Here is a 15,455-nt window from a genome sequence, read left to right as displayed (position 1 = left end):
AAAATCCGAAATAAATCAAAACTAAGTCATTTGTAGGCTTTTTTTCCATATGTGATGAAGAACTCAAATGTTGCACATAGCCAGAACTGTAATCTAAACCCAGGTTGTGTCTGATCATTAGAAATTCTCATTTATATGAGCTGCAAGCTCAACACCTGCAGCTTCGGCATCATGACTGTTAATTAAGTTTTCTGTGAATCACTTTAATAGTTGGGTAGGAAAAGACCAAAGACATCAATCATTTTATAGCTGATTTGACCTCTGACTGTTTTTTTTTCATCCTGACCTATATTTTCATGTAATGAAGAAGGATCGTAATTAGGGAATCATAAATATAACCTGGCTGGCTTTTCATTATTGTTGACTCATAATAATAATCATTTATATTTAATGAATTCTAGTTCACAGAAGGTTCACATTGAAGTTAATGCTTGTCAGAACAAGTCATCACTTGTCACATCTATTTACTAAGCAGCTACAAGTGCATAATGACAGATTATGTCTATGGGAAGACACAACGCTAAATCTTGTTTGACCAGGTTTATATGGAGTATTAATGATGGCTTTAATTTGCATATTATTTTAGGATTTAACTATGTATTTGCAAGCTGTGTCCCCTACATAGCATGTGTGAAGAAGGTGCTCTGGTCAGATAAGACTAAAGTAGAAATGTTTGGGCTGAATTCAAAACGCTATGTGTGGTGGAAAATTAACACTGCACATTACCCTGAAAACACCATCCCCACCGTCAAACATGGTGGTGGCAGCATCATGCTATGGGAATGCATTCTTCAGCCTGGATACAGAAGCTGGTCAGAGTTGATGAGAAGATGGATGGCACTAAATACAGTGCATTCTTTGAGGAAAAGCTGTTAGAAGCTACAAAAGACTTGAGACTGGGGCGAAGGTTCACCTTCCAGCAGGACAATGACCCTAAACATACTGCCAAAGCTACAATGGAATGAATGGTTTAGGTCAAAGGATATTCATGTGTTTGAATGACTCAATCACAGTCCAGACCTAAATCCCATTGAGAATCTGTGTCAAGACTTGAAAATTGCTGTTCACAGACGCCTCCATCCAATCTCACTGAGCCTAGAGCTATTTTGCAAAGACAAATTGGCAAAAATTTCAGCCTCTAGATGTGCAAAGCTGGTAGAGACATAGCCTAAAAGACTTGCAGTAGTAATTGTACCGAAAGGTGGTCCTACAAAGTATTGACTCAGGGGGCTGAACAAAAATGCATGTCACAATTTTCAGATTTATATTTTTAAAATATACTGAAAGCCATGTATCATTCCCTTTAAACTTTACAAATACTTGCTACTTAATGTTAGTATATTACATGAAATTTCAATAAAACACTTATACATTTATGGGTATAAAGTGAATAAACGTGGAAAGGTTCACAGGGTATGAATACATTTTCAAGGCACTGTATATATATATATATATATATATATATATATACACATACTGGCTATATATATATATATATATATATATATATATATATATATATATATATATATATATAGCTTTATTTGTGCATTAGCATAAAAAAATCTTATGAACAAATACATAATTAAGGTATAAATTGTATTAAATACTGGAAAGATATGCTAGTTAGAGGCTAATAAGCAGTTACTAACAGGCAATTATGATAGTAGATATGCTAGTGTAAATCTTGTTAGGTCAAAAAGAGTTGCATTTCTAAAGCAAAGAGGGAAAGGGGATTTGGGTTAGTGCAGAGCTCGTGCAGACAACCGTAACTTCGGTCCGAGTGCGATCCTTAAAAAAATCAGATTGCACTCGGACCAATGTTATTAAATGAGGCAGTGCCCATGTCCGATTTTTTTTTCCTCTGACTGTAAAAAAATCCAAATAAAAAAATTTGCAGCATGCACATTTTGCCTCCGAATGGTATGGCACTCGCTCATTCATGTCTATTGGTCTATAGGAAACATTGGACTGCACTTGGATGACATCCTAGTGTGGTCTGATTTTAATAATCATATTAATCATTGTTATTTCTATAGCCCCAACTTATTCTGCAGCACTTTACAATTCAGAGGGGACTTTGGATGGATTTTCATGGATAAACTGAATGGAAAAGATGGAGAAACTTTTTTTTTTTTTTTTAATTTTCCACATCCGAGAAAAATGGATTCCACTCTGATCAAACTCTGGGAAGGAGGCTTCAACGCCGAAACATACATAGGGGCTTGGCATCACACTCTACAGGAGGTAACTACAAAATTACAATAGGTTTTCTTCCCCCCTTACCTTTCTTCCAACTCTATTTTTATGACTTATGTCCCACAGCAGTCATTTTATCACAATCTATCTATGATTAATCATTGTTATTACTACAACTAAAATATCTTTATACTATTTGTTCTATTTTGACTGCCAAGGTTTATTGAACCCATATATATACTGTATGTACTAAAGAATGGACTAAATTATTGTTCTCCATTCTGGGGATGTAAACTATGACTACATACATTTGCCTCCTGATATGTAAATTGAATTGTGCTGCCACCTGCTGGTTTTCCCATTTTTTAAGACTCACGTTTTTTAACATGTTTGTTTTGTATAGGTAATAAAATTAGATTTTTTTTATATATTGTAATGGTTCATGGTCTACAATTTTTTCTTATTGGATTAAGCCCCTTTAATTTTACATTTATCATCAATCACTAAGCAACAAAAAGGGGATAATGAAAATGTAGAAAAAGGGTGCAATACAGTCATGGTGGCAGTTTAGGAAGTTTGGCAGCTGACATGTTCCTTTTAATGGTACATTTAGGTGCAGTCAAAGCACCTTAAAGGGGTGGTAAGAAGCTAATAATGATTTTCAACCTAAATGATTATTTATTGTAATAATCTAATAGCTTTTCTAATATGCTTTAATTAAAAAGTCCTTATCATTCCCTCTCTAATCTAACTGCTTTAGTTTTAGTTTAGCCTCTGTCCCCACCCTGAAACGAAGCACCCTCATCAGTGACATCCATTCAGGGGCTGGGCTAGTCCCTGCTCTACTGTGCAATATTCTTCTCAGTGCACAATGACAGTGTGCAACCTCGCTGGCTCTTATGAGAACTGACTAGCAAAAAAGAGAGTGTAATGTTAGTGGGCATTGTAAGGAGAGAATGGGGAGAGCAGAGACCAGCCCTGCCCCCGATAGTGAGGTCACTTTTGTGGGTGGGGCTGGTCATTGTTTGCTGCATTCCTTCCTTGACTGACAGCCAGCTGTACATCAGTGCAGAGGCGGCTGTCAGTCAGTGCCGGGGAGTGCTTACTGCTGCTGCTCTGACTGCTTTGAGCAGTGACTGTAATTGCTTCGGGCACACCTGCATGACTCAAAGCCCCTGAGAGAAATAAAGTTTATTTTGCCCCAGGTGAGACACACTTGCAGTACATGTGCTAGGCACCTTCATAATGCTATTAACCTGCAGATTAACCCTACACCTGCAGGAAAATAGAGTTATCTGACCTGACAGGTTCCCTTTAAATTTCACAGTGTTATTCTGGCTTCACAGCAGTTTGCATTCTGCAAAGGTGATATCTATTTCTAGCAATCCAGAAAAATCGGCGAACATATACAACATTCACTTCATAGCAAGTGGGCCTCTGTGCCCTCAAATTTGAGTACCATTTCGACCCTGCAAGTGCCTCTTAATGAATCCAGCGTGTCTGACACCAGCACACCCCCTCATAAAGGCCTGCATGGACAACCCTGGTCTTGATGAATTAGAGCCATAGTAGTTGCTGTCTAGCCTTGAAGTGGTTATCCACCATTTGGACAGCCCCTTCTGAATCCCAATGTTTTCCCCCCAGTAAAATAATAATAATTCTACTCACCTACGGTGCCGGCGCCGTTCCAGCAATGTCGGCACTGCCTGCGCTGGCTTCACACTCCCCTCCTTCAGATTTAAATGTCTGCAGCTCTCGCTTCCTCCAAATGTCTGATTTGTCCGGAGGAGGGAAAAGTGAAGCCAGCACTGACTGGCTGCAGGGTTCACGTGATATAATAATGTCACATGAACCCCAGGAGAGCCAGTGCCGACACCGCCGGATCGGCACCGGCGGTGAATATAAGGCTACATTCACACATTCAGTATTTTACCTCAGTGTTTGTAAGCCAAAACGAGGAGTGGGTGATAAATACAGAAGTGGTGACGTGTTTCTATTATACTTTTCCTCTGATTGTGCCACTCCTGGTTTTAGCTACAAATACTGATGTACAATACTGAACGTCCGACCGTGGCGAAAGTGTTATTCTTTTACTATGGGGGAAACATACGGATTGAGAAGGGATGTCCGAGTAGTGGACAGTCCAAGTAAAGGGAACCTGTCATGTCAAAAAATAATATTAACCTTCAGCTATAGTGTTAATCTGCAGGGTAATGGCATTCTAAATCTCCGCGGTCGCCTCACTGACAGTCCGGCTACCAGGAGGAAATGAACTTTATGACTAAAAGCTGGAGGCCACTGGGAGGAATATAGTTGCGACTGCAGCAGCTTCAGTCATAGCTCAGTACATAGTGAGCTTCGGCTGTTACCATGATGCGGCACTGACAGCCAGCTCTGTACTGATGCACTGCTGAGCCGGCTTGTAACATACCTGGCGGCGCCCTTGCATGGTGGTCCATCTCCCACTGTGCAAGAGCGCGCACTTGATCTCCAGTCCAGAATGTCTCTCTGGCTTCCCTCCATGCTGTCTGTTTATGTCTGTTTCTGCTGCTTAAGGGCGGCGCCCGATCACTTCCTGCTTTTTGTACCTGCTGTGGGTCACACCCCTTGTGCGTCCTCAGCCTATTGCTGTCTGTCACCTGGTATATAACCCAGCTGCTCCAATCAATCCCTGCCTGAGCATTGTGCTTCATTCAGTGTGTGCTTGCACTCTGAAGGTGCCAGGTCCCGTTCTGTGTTCTCTTGCCTGCCTATCCTGGAGGCTGTATTTCCAGGCCTGTCTGAACACGCTCCTAGCCTGTTCCTCCCGCCTTCTAGGGGCCGATTACCTAGACCCGCTCCTGTATCTTGTCTGTCCTGTCTGAACACGCTCCTAGCCTGTTCCTCCTGCCTTCTAGGGGCCGATTACCTAGACCCGCTCCTGTATCTTGTCCGTCCTGTCTGAACACGCTCCTTGCCTGTTCGTCCCGCCTCTCTGGGGGCCATTTTCCCAGACCCGCTCCTGTATCCCTCTGCAGTGTCGGTCTCCTCCATACACTCAGCTCCAGTCTGTACTCTCTCCTATCTTTTACCTGTTTTTTCTCTATGTCCGTTCCTTTCCTTTTTCTGCAGAGTCTGAACTCGTACCTAACTCCTGCTTGTTGTCTCTGTACTCCCGTTTGTGAGTTTGTGGTCCACTTGCTACTTCACTGTGGGTATCTGGCTCTGCCTTTCCCTTCCTGTCTGTTCCGTGTGAACAGAGCCCTGTCCGTCCTGCTCTGACTCCTTGCTCACTGCTCCGGCAGCCTTGCTCCGCTCTGACCCTTTTGCTCACTGCTCCGGCAGCCTTGCTCCGCTCTGACCCTTTTGCTCACTGCTCCAAGCGGCCTCGTCCTGCTCTGACTCCTTGCTCACTGCTCCGGCAGTCTCGCTCAGCTCTGACCCTTTGCTCACCGCTCCTGGCGGTCTCGTCCTGCTCTGCTCTTGCTCACCGCTCCAGGCGGTCTCATCCTGCTCTGCTCTTGCTCACCGCTCCAGGCGGTCTCGTCCTGCTCTGCTCTTGCTCACCGCTCCAGGCGGTCTCGTCCTGCCCTGCTCTTGCTCACCGCTCCGGGCGGTCTCGTCCTGCCCTGCTCTCGCTCACCTCTCTGGGCGGCTTCACTCTGCTGTGTTTGTCCGCCACGTCTGTGGTTCTGTTCCAGAGTCCCAGTGTGTACTGGGTCCTATCCCGCCTGTGTTCCTACCTGCTAGTGCCTTCCTGTCTGCACTCTAGCCGTGCTTGCCTGTACCCCCCTGCCTGCATACCCGCCTGCCTGCATACCAGTCGTACCTGCCTATTCCCACCAGTCTGTGTGCCAGCCTAACCAGTCTGTTCCTGTATTCCCCTGTGTGGGTCAACAGCCGTGTCCGGGGTCTGTCCTGGAGTAGCACCTGGTCCCTCTGCTCGGTTCCTCCTTGGTGCACTGGCGTCGTATGCCGTCGTGCGACCCTGGTCGAATGGGGTGAATACCTAGTTACGCCCCTCCAGGCATTCACTCTCCGGCACGGTCCAGTGGAATCACACGCACACGCCGCTCAGCCCGGGCGTGTGCATTACACGGCTGTCAGTCAGTGCCGGAGTATGGTCACAGCAGCCGCTCACTATGTACTGAGTGGTGACTGGAGCTGCGCCTCTATGGTTGAAAGCTGGAGGCCGCCAGAAGGAATAAAGTTAATTTTCCTCTTGGTAGCTGGATTGTCAGCTGCGCAGCTTTAGAACGCTATTAACCTGCGGATTAACTCCATATCTTCAGGTTAATAGTGTGAAAACCTTCAACTGCTGCTCAATGGTTAAAATCAGTAAGTAGCACTTCAAAAAGTGTAGCCTAGACCTACACACATGTTCAAAATTGTTGGTACCCCTCGTTTAATGAAAGAAAAACCCACAATGGTCACAGAAATAACTTGAATCTGACAAAAGTAATAATAAATTAAAAATCTATGAAAATGAACAAATGAAAGTCAGACATTGCTTTTCAACCCTGCTTCCATAGAATTAAAAAAAAAATTAAACTCATGAAATAGGCCTGGACAGAAATGATGGTACCCCTGACAAAAGGGACATGTTAAATCAAGTTGTGTCCACTAATTAGCATCACAGGTGTCTACAATCTTGTAATCAGTTAGTGAGCCTGTGTAACATTCCTGGCGGCGTGCTTGCATGGTGCACCACCTCCCACGATGCAAGACCGCAATCTTACCTGTTAGTCCATGCTGCACTCTTTGCTCCAGTACCTGCTCTGTCCATGTCTCTTGTCTGATTGCTTAGGGCGTCGGTGCGGCTTTCTGCTTGTTTCTTATAGCTACTGTGCTCACAGTCCTAATGCGTCCCCAGCCTATTGCTGTGAGTCACTGGATACTTAAACCCCCTCCACCCAGTAAGAGGTGCCTGAGCAACACTTTCTCTCAGTTTGTCCTTGCAACTGAATTGCCAGGTCCTGTCCTGTCTCTAGTCTGTTACGCCACCCTGGGGGCTGAATAACCAGGCCTGTTACCTGTCTGTTCCGCCACCCTGGGGGCTGTATACCCAGGCCTGTTACCTGTCTGTTTCCGCCACCCTGGGGGCTGAGTTCCCAGGCTCGTTTCTGTATCTTGTTTCTGTTTCAGTTCCTGTCTGAACAGTGTCCTAGCCCGTTTCTTGTTTGTTTCCATGTTTGTACCTTCCCTTTTCCTGCAGTGTCTGAACCTGCACCTAACTCCAACTCGTTGTCTCTGTACTTCTGTTTGTGAGTTTTGTGTCCACTTGCTATTTCATTGTAAGTACCTTGTGTGTATCTGGTACTGCTCGTTCTGTTTCCCTGCCTCCGTATTTACCTCCTGTGTTCTAGCTATCTTCCTGTATCTTCCAGTCTGTTCCATGTGAACAGAGCCCTGTTCTGTCTGCCTTCACCTTCTGCTCTGTTCTGCTTTGCTTGCTCACCGCTCCGGCGGTTCCGCTCTGCTCCGCTTGTTTACCGTACCTGCGGTTCTGCTCTGCTCTGCTTTTTCATCGCTCCGGCGGTTCCGCTCTGCTCCGCTTGTTTACCACACCAGCGGTTCCGCTCTGCTCTGCTTGTTTCCCGCTCCGGTGGTTCCGCTCTGCTCCTCTTGTTTACCGCACCTACAGTTCCGCTCTGCTCTGCTTGTTTACCGCACCTGCGGTTCTGCTCTGCTTGTTCACCGCTCCGGCGGTTCCGCACTGCTCCGCTTGTTTACCGCACCTGCAGTTTTGCTTCGCTCTGCTTGTTCACCGCACCTGCGGTTTTGCTCTGCTCTGCTTGTTCACCACACCTGCAGTTTTTCTCCGCTCTGTTTGTTCACCACACCTGAGGTTTTGCTCCGCTCTGCTTGTTCACCGCTCCTGCGGTTTTGCTCTGCTAGTCCACCGCACCTGTGGCTCTGTTCCTGTATCCCACTCTGTACTGGTCCCTATCCAGCCTGCGTTCATACCTGCCAGTATCTGCCTGTCTGCATTCCAGCCGTGCCTGTCAGCACCCGCCTGCCTTCATACCAGCCGTTCTGCTAGTACCCACTTGCCTTCATACCAGCGGTGCCTGCCAGTGCCCACCTGTCTGCATACCAGCTAACCTGCCTGTTTCTACATTCCACGGTGTGGGTCAACAGCTGTGACCGGGGTCTGACCTGGAGTAGCACTTGGTCCCTCTGCTCGGTTCCTCCCTGGTTCACGGAGTTGACTGAGCCGCCGTTTGACCTTGGTCGGATCGGGTTGATACTTAGTTACGCCCCTCCAGGCACTCCTCGGTTCATGATACAGTGGGATCACTAATCACGCTCATGCCAGTCAGTCCGGGTGCGAGCGTAACCGTTTGCTCAGACCATGGTTCCCGTTGAGCCCCACGGCCCTTCGCTCTCAGAGACATTTTGAATCCTTGTCTGGCGAATACGTGCACCAAAAATTTTTTTTTCTCTCAAGCTGTGGCCCAGGCGATTTACGCACCAGCCCAAATGGATCTATCAGCACTCGTTCCTGCGGATCCACCACGGTACTATGGGGATCCAAAACGAAGCCGTGCATTTGTGGAGCAATACATGCTGCATTTCAAGTTGTATGCTCACTATTTTCCTATTGATCGGGTTAAAGTAGCATTCATGATGTCCTACCTAGCGGGTGATGCCTTGAAATGGATCACCCCCCTATGGGAAGCATGGGATCCTATCGTCTTTGACCTGCAGGCCTTCCTGGTGGCCTTTCTAATGGTCTTCGATGACCCTAATCCTGAAGCTTCTGCTAAAGCTTCCCTTCCCAATATCCTGGAGCAGCCCCGATGGGTGATGTGTGTAGGTAGCCTACCAGTTCTCCAGCCTGAAGAGACTGCTGCCCACACAGAATCCACACAGGATGACAATGCTCCACAGAATACTTCCCTTCCCAACCTCAAGAGGCAGTCCAGACGTGCAAGGCGTAGAGGTAAACCGTCACACCAGGTTCTGTCCTCCCAAAGATCTCCTGTTCCCCAGCCTGTAGAGGCAGCTCTCCGCACAGAATCCATGAAGGATGACTATGCTCGTCAGGTAAAGCAGAGGCCAGAACTCGGTCACAAAATCAGATTGCGGTCCCGCTGCGGTTGTTTGGGTCACCCTGACGGTGTTTGTCCTGGGAAGGTTGGAGAATCCCAAGACATTAGGCCTGTAGGAGAGGCTGCCCTTGGCGTTAGTGTTTCCTCTCCACAGATGACCATGATTGTCTCCGTGGCAAGTGAAGGCCTCGGATTAACCAGAAGTTTCGGGCGTAGAGCCTTGAAGAGTCAGTGTCTGATTCCCGTCCGACAACTCCAGAAGCCGGTTTGGGCATTGTCTGCGGAAGGACGAGCCCTACTCAGAAACAGTCAAAATATATCTGTACAAATTAAGGTCCAGATTGGAGCATTACACATGAAGAAGTTCACATTCCAGGTGCTGTCTGGTTTACCCACAGGTCGTCCAGAGCCGAGAGATCTAGTGCCCGCTCAGGTCTGGAGATCCTGCATGGTGTTTTCTGGGGGACTGCTGAGGTGCAAGGGATGTCCAGTCCCCATATCTGCAGGACAGTCAGCAGTTTCTTCTTCTTCACCAGATCTGCTAGTCGCTGACTCACTGTGCGCTGAAGTCTCCGAAGGAAGGGAAGCTGAGGCATAGTCCCCACACAGTCTCGACGATTGTACCAATGATCTGGCTTTAGGTACTGCCCCGCCTCGCAGACGTGTCATCTCAGAGACCAGACTGAGGTTGGTCCCTAAGCAAGGATCCTCCATCTCTAACAAATCTGGCAATAAGTCCATCAAGGCGGTGGCTACCTCCAAGTCTCTGCACCCATCCAATCAGGTGGAGGACCTCCAGTTGTCTCCTGAATCCTCCGGAGTGCTACCTGATAACAAATGGAGAGAGACTTTTCTGCACCCTGTACCTGGTACTTCGCTCACTTCATCCAGTAAGCTTGGCAAAGTGTCTGTCAAGGCAGTGGTTACCCCAGACTCTCTGCACCCCTCCAACCAGGCGGAGGACTTCCAGTTGTCTCCTGAATCCTCCGGGGTGCTACCTGATAACAAATGGAGAGAGACTTTTCTGCACCCTGTACCTGGTACTTCGCCCACTTCATCCAGTAAGCTTGGCAAAGTGTACGTTAAAGCGGTGGTTTCCCCTGAGTCTCTGCACCCCTCCAACCCGGTGGAGGATCTCCAGTTGTCCCGTGAATCCTTTGGGGTGCTACCCGATATTAATAAGTGGAGAGAGACTTTCCTGTGTCCTGTTCCTGGTACCTCGCCCACTTCATCTGTTGCTGAGGATGGCCGATGGAAGGAAGCATCCTAGTTACCAAGATAATGAGACCAGCTTTGTTCCCTCTAGTGGACAGAAGAGGAAATCTTCTTGAGGAGAAGGATCGGCCTCCAAATTCTCTGCAGAAAATCCTTGCTGGCTGGAGGAAGAGGGGACGTAAATGGGGGGGTACTGTAACATTCCTGGCAGCGTGCTTGCATGGTGCACCACCTCCCACCATGCAAGACCGCAATCTTACCTGTCAGTCCATGCTGCACTCTTTGCTCCAGTACCTGCTCTGTCCATGTCTCTTGTCTGATTGCTTAGGGCATCAGCATGGCTTTCTGCTTGTTTCTTATAGCTACTGTGTGCACAGTCCTAATGTGTCCCCAGCCTATTGCTGTGAGTCACTGGATACTTAAACCCCCTGCACCCAGTTGGAGGTGCCTGAGCACCACTTTCTCTCAGTTTGTCCTTGCAACTGAATTGCCAGGTCCTGTCCTGTCTCTAGTCTGTTCCGCCACCCTGGGGGCTGTATACCCAGGCCTGTTACCTGTCTGTTCCGCCACCCTGGGGGCTGTATACCCAGGCCTGTTACCTGTCTGTTCCGCCACCCTGGGGGCTGTATACCCAGGCCTGTTACCTGTCTGTTTCTGCCACCCTGGGGGCAGAGTTCCCAGGCTCATTTCTGTATCTTGCTTCTGTTTCAGTTCCTGTCTGAACAGTGTCCTAGCCCGTTTCTTGTTTGTTTCCATGTTTGTACCTTCCCTTTTCCTGCAGTGTCTGAACCTGCACCTAACTCCAACTCGTTGTCTCTGTACTTCTGTTTGTGAGTTTTGTGTCCACTCACTACTTCATTGTAAGTACCTTGTGTGTATCTGGTTCTGCTCGTTCTGTTTCCCTGCCTCCGTATTTATCTCCTGTGTTCTAGCTATCTTCCTGTATCTTCCAGTCTGTTCCATGTGAACAGAGCCCTGTCCTGTCTGCCTTCACCTTCTGCTCTGTTCTGCTCTGCTTGCTCACCGCTCCGGCGGTTCCTCTCTGCTCCACTTGTTTACCGCACCTGCGGTTCCGCTCTGCTCTGCTTGTTTCCCGCTCCGGTGGTTCCGCCCTGCTCCGCTTGTTTACCACTCCGGCGGTTCCGCTCTGCTCCGCTTGTTTACCGCACCTGTGGTTCCGCTCTGCTCCGCTTGTTTACCATACCTGCGGTTCTGCTCTGCTCTGCTTGTTCACCGCTCCGACGGTTCCGCTCTGCTCCGCTTGTTTACCGCACCTGCGGTTCCACTCTGCTCTGCTTGTTCACCGCACCTGCGGTTTTGCTCCGCTCTGCTTGTTCACTGCACCTGCGTTTTTTCTCCGCTCTGCTTGTTCACCGCACCTGCGGTTTTTCTCCGCTCTGCTTGTTCACCGCACCTGCGGTTTTTCTCCGCTCTGCTTGTTCACCGCACCTGCGGTTTTGCTCCGCTCTGCTTGTTCACCGCTCCTGCGATTTTGCTCTGCTAGTCCACCGCACCTGCGGCTCTGTTCCTGTATCCCACTCTGTACTGGTCCCTATCCTGCCTGCGTTCATACCTGCCAGTATCTGCCTGTCTGCATTCCAGCCGTGCCTGTCAGCACCCGCCTGCCTTCATACCAGCCGTGCCTCCTAGTACCCACCTGCCTTCATACTAGCCGTGCCTGCCAGTGCCCACCAGTCTGCATACCAGCTAACCTGCCTGTTCCGGCATTCCCCGGTGTGGGTCAACAGCTGTGACCGGGGTCTGACCTGGAGTAGCACCTGGTCCCTCTGCTCGGTTCTTCCCTGGTTCACGGAGTCGACTGAGCCGCCGTGTGACCTTGTTCGGATCGGGTTGATACTTAGTTACACCCCTCCAGGCACTCCTCGGTTCATGGTACAGTGGAATCACTAATCACGCTCACGCCAGTCAGTCCGGGTGCGAGCGTAACAGCCTGTATATAGGGCTACAGATACTCACTGTGCTGTTTGGTGACATGGTGTGTACCAAACTTAACATGGACCAGAGGAAGCAAAGGAAAGAGTTGTCTCAGGAGATTAGAAAGAAAATTATAGACAAGCATGTTAAACGTAAAGGTTATAAGACCATCCCCAAGCAGCTTGATGTTCCTGTGACTACAGTTGCACATATTATTCAGAAATTTAAGATCTATGGGACTGTAGCCAACCTCCCTGGACGTGGCCGCAGGAGGAAAATTAATGACAAATCAAAGAGACGGATAATACGAATGGTAACAAAAGAGCCCAGGAAAAGTACTAAAGAGATTAACCTCATTATAGCCTAAGACGTATTAGTACGCTATAGGCCATCACCCCCGGTTCAGTTCGGGCTACGGCGCTGAGCCCACACTGAACCAGGCACATGTCAGCTGATTCTTACAGCAGACATTTGCCCGCAACAGCAGCAGGTGGAATCGCGATCCACCCGCAGATGTTAACCAGTTAAATGCCGCTGTCAATCTCTGACAGCGGCATTTAACTCGCGCTTTTGTGCCCATCGGTGACCCCATCACATGATCGCGGGTCACTGATGCGTAGTCATGACAACCCGGGGTCTGCAGAAGACCCCTGTGGTTGTCATGTCTCGCTTGCTATGAGCGCCACCCAGTGGTTGGCGCTCATAGCAAGTGAGACTTTCTACTGCATACAGGTGATCTGCTCATCGCTTGTATGCAGTAGAAGCAATCAGAAAACTGCTGCTTCTAGTCTCCTATGGAGACTATTGAAGAAGGCAAAAAGTGTAAAAAAAATGTTTTTAAAAAATAAAAAAATATATAAACGTTTAAATCACCCCCCTTTTGCCCCATTCAAAATAAAATCATTTAAAAAAAAAACACACTCACATATTTAGTATAACTGCGTTCAGAATCGCCCGATCTATCAAAATAAATAAAATAGTTAATCCAATCGGTAAACAGCGTAACGAGAAAAAAATTCTAAACGCCAGAATTACGTTTTTTTTTTGGTCGGCGCAACATTGCAATAATAGGCGATCATAAGATCACATCTGCCACAAAATGGTACCAGTAAAAATGTCAGCTTGACGCACAAAAAATAAGCCCTCACCTGGCCCCAGATCCCGAAAAATGGAGATGCTACGGGTCTCGGAAAATGGCGCCATTTTTTTTAAGCAAACTTTGGATCTTTTTTTCACCACTTAAATAAAAAGGAACCTTTACATGTTTGGTGTCTACGAACTCGTAATGACCTGGAGAATAATAATGGCAGGTCAGTTTTAGCATTCAGTGAACGTGGTAAAAAAAAAAAAAAAAAAGCGTGGAATTGCATTTTTTTTGCAATTTCACCGCATTTGGAATTTTTTTCCTCGTTTTCCAGTACACAATATGGTAAAACCAGTGATGGTGTTAAAAAGAACAACTTGTCCCGCAAAAAATAAGCCCTCACACGGCCATATTGAACGAAAAATAAAAAGGCTATGGCTCTGGGAAGAAGGGGAGCAAAAAATGAAAACGCAAAAACCCAAGGTTGTTAAGGGGTTAAAGGTGAACTTCAAGCTCAAGGAACATCAGTGTCAGATCGCACCATCCATCGTTATTTGATCCAAAGTGGACTTCATGGGAGACAACCAAGGAGAACACCATTGTTGAAAAAAAACATAAAAAAAGCCAGATGGGAATTTGCCAAACTACATGTTGACAAGCCAAAAGCACAAAAATGGAAGTTTTTGGCAAGGCACATCAGCTCTATGTTCACAGACGGAAAAATTAAGCATATCAAGAAAAGAACACTGCCCCTACTGTGAAACATGGAGGAGGCTCTGTTATGTTCTGGGGCTGTTTTGCTGCATCTGGCACAGGGTGTCTTGAATCTGTGCAGGGTACAATGAAATCTCAAGACTATCAAGGGGTTCTAGAGAGAAATGTGCTGCCCAGTGTCAGAAAGCTTGATCTCAGTCGAAGGTCATGGGTCTTGCAACAGGATAATAACCCAAAACACACAGCTAAAAACACCCAAGAATGGCTAAGAGGAAAACATTGGACTACTCTGAAGTGCCCTTCTATGAGCACTGACCTAAATCCTTTTGAGCATCTTTGGAAAGAGCTGAAACATGCCGTCTGGAAAAGGCAACCTTCAAACACGAGACAACTGGAGCAGTTTGCTCATGAGGAGTGGGCCAAAATACCTTTCGAGAGGTGCAGAAGTCTCATTGACAGTTACAGGAATCGTTTGATTGCAGTGATTGCCTCAAAAGGTTGTTCAACAAAATATTAAGTTAAGGGTACCATAATTTCTGTCCAGGCCTATTTCATGAGTTTAATATTTTTTTAAATTCTGTAGAAGCAGGGTTGAAAAGCAATGACTGACTTTCATTTGTTAATTTTCATAGATTTTTAATTTATTACTTTTGTCAGATTCAAGTTATTTCTGTGACCATTGTGGGTTTTTCTTTCATTAAACAAGGGGTACCAACAATTTTGACCACATATGTAACTGACAACTGGGCGTCACTATTCCCCTTCCCAAAGTGAGGTGTTCTTACAGTCTGATATTGGGAGGGATAATGGTACACTGCCAGACTGTTGGTAGAAGAATAGTGACAATTTATTCAATTAAGGCCATATTCACATATCTGTGTGTCGCGGTCTGAGTACAGACCGTCATTCACAACCTGGCCAAAGGTCTTTTGACCCAAATTGATAACCCCATAAGCATATATGAGGCTGTAAATTTCAGGTCAGGAGACCCGAGGCCGGTTGGTGAATAACTGTCTGTACTCCGCCTGTGATGCATAGATGTGCTGCTGCTCTCACTCTTCCTCCAGATGTATGTGATACTTTCGAAGGCAGGTAGAGTGAGGCCAGTGCTGATTGGCTTCAGGGATCGCAAGAAGTAACACTGGTACTCGATCCGAGTGCCGACACCGCTGGAACAGCGCCGGATCCGGAGGTGGAATATAAGATTCATTATTACTTAAAAAGGTGAAAACATTTGGATTGGGAAGGAATTGTCAGAGTAGTGGACAACCCCT

Source organism: Phyllobates terribilis, unplaced genomic scaffold, assembly GCF_046119375.1.
Source record: "Phyllobates terribilis strain yellow unplaced genomic scaffold, ASM4611937v1 Scaffold_4__5_contigs__length_816908805, whole genome shotgun sequence".
In the NCBI taxonomy this organism is placed as follows: domain Eukaryota; kingdom Metazoa; phylum Chordata; class Amphibia; order Anura; family Dendrobatidae; genus Phyllobates; species Phyllobates terribilis.
This window is presented reverse-complemented; position numbering follows the sequence as displayed.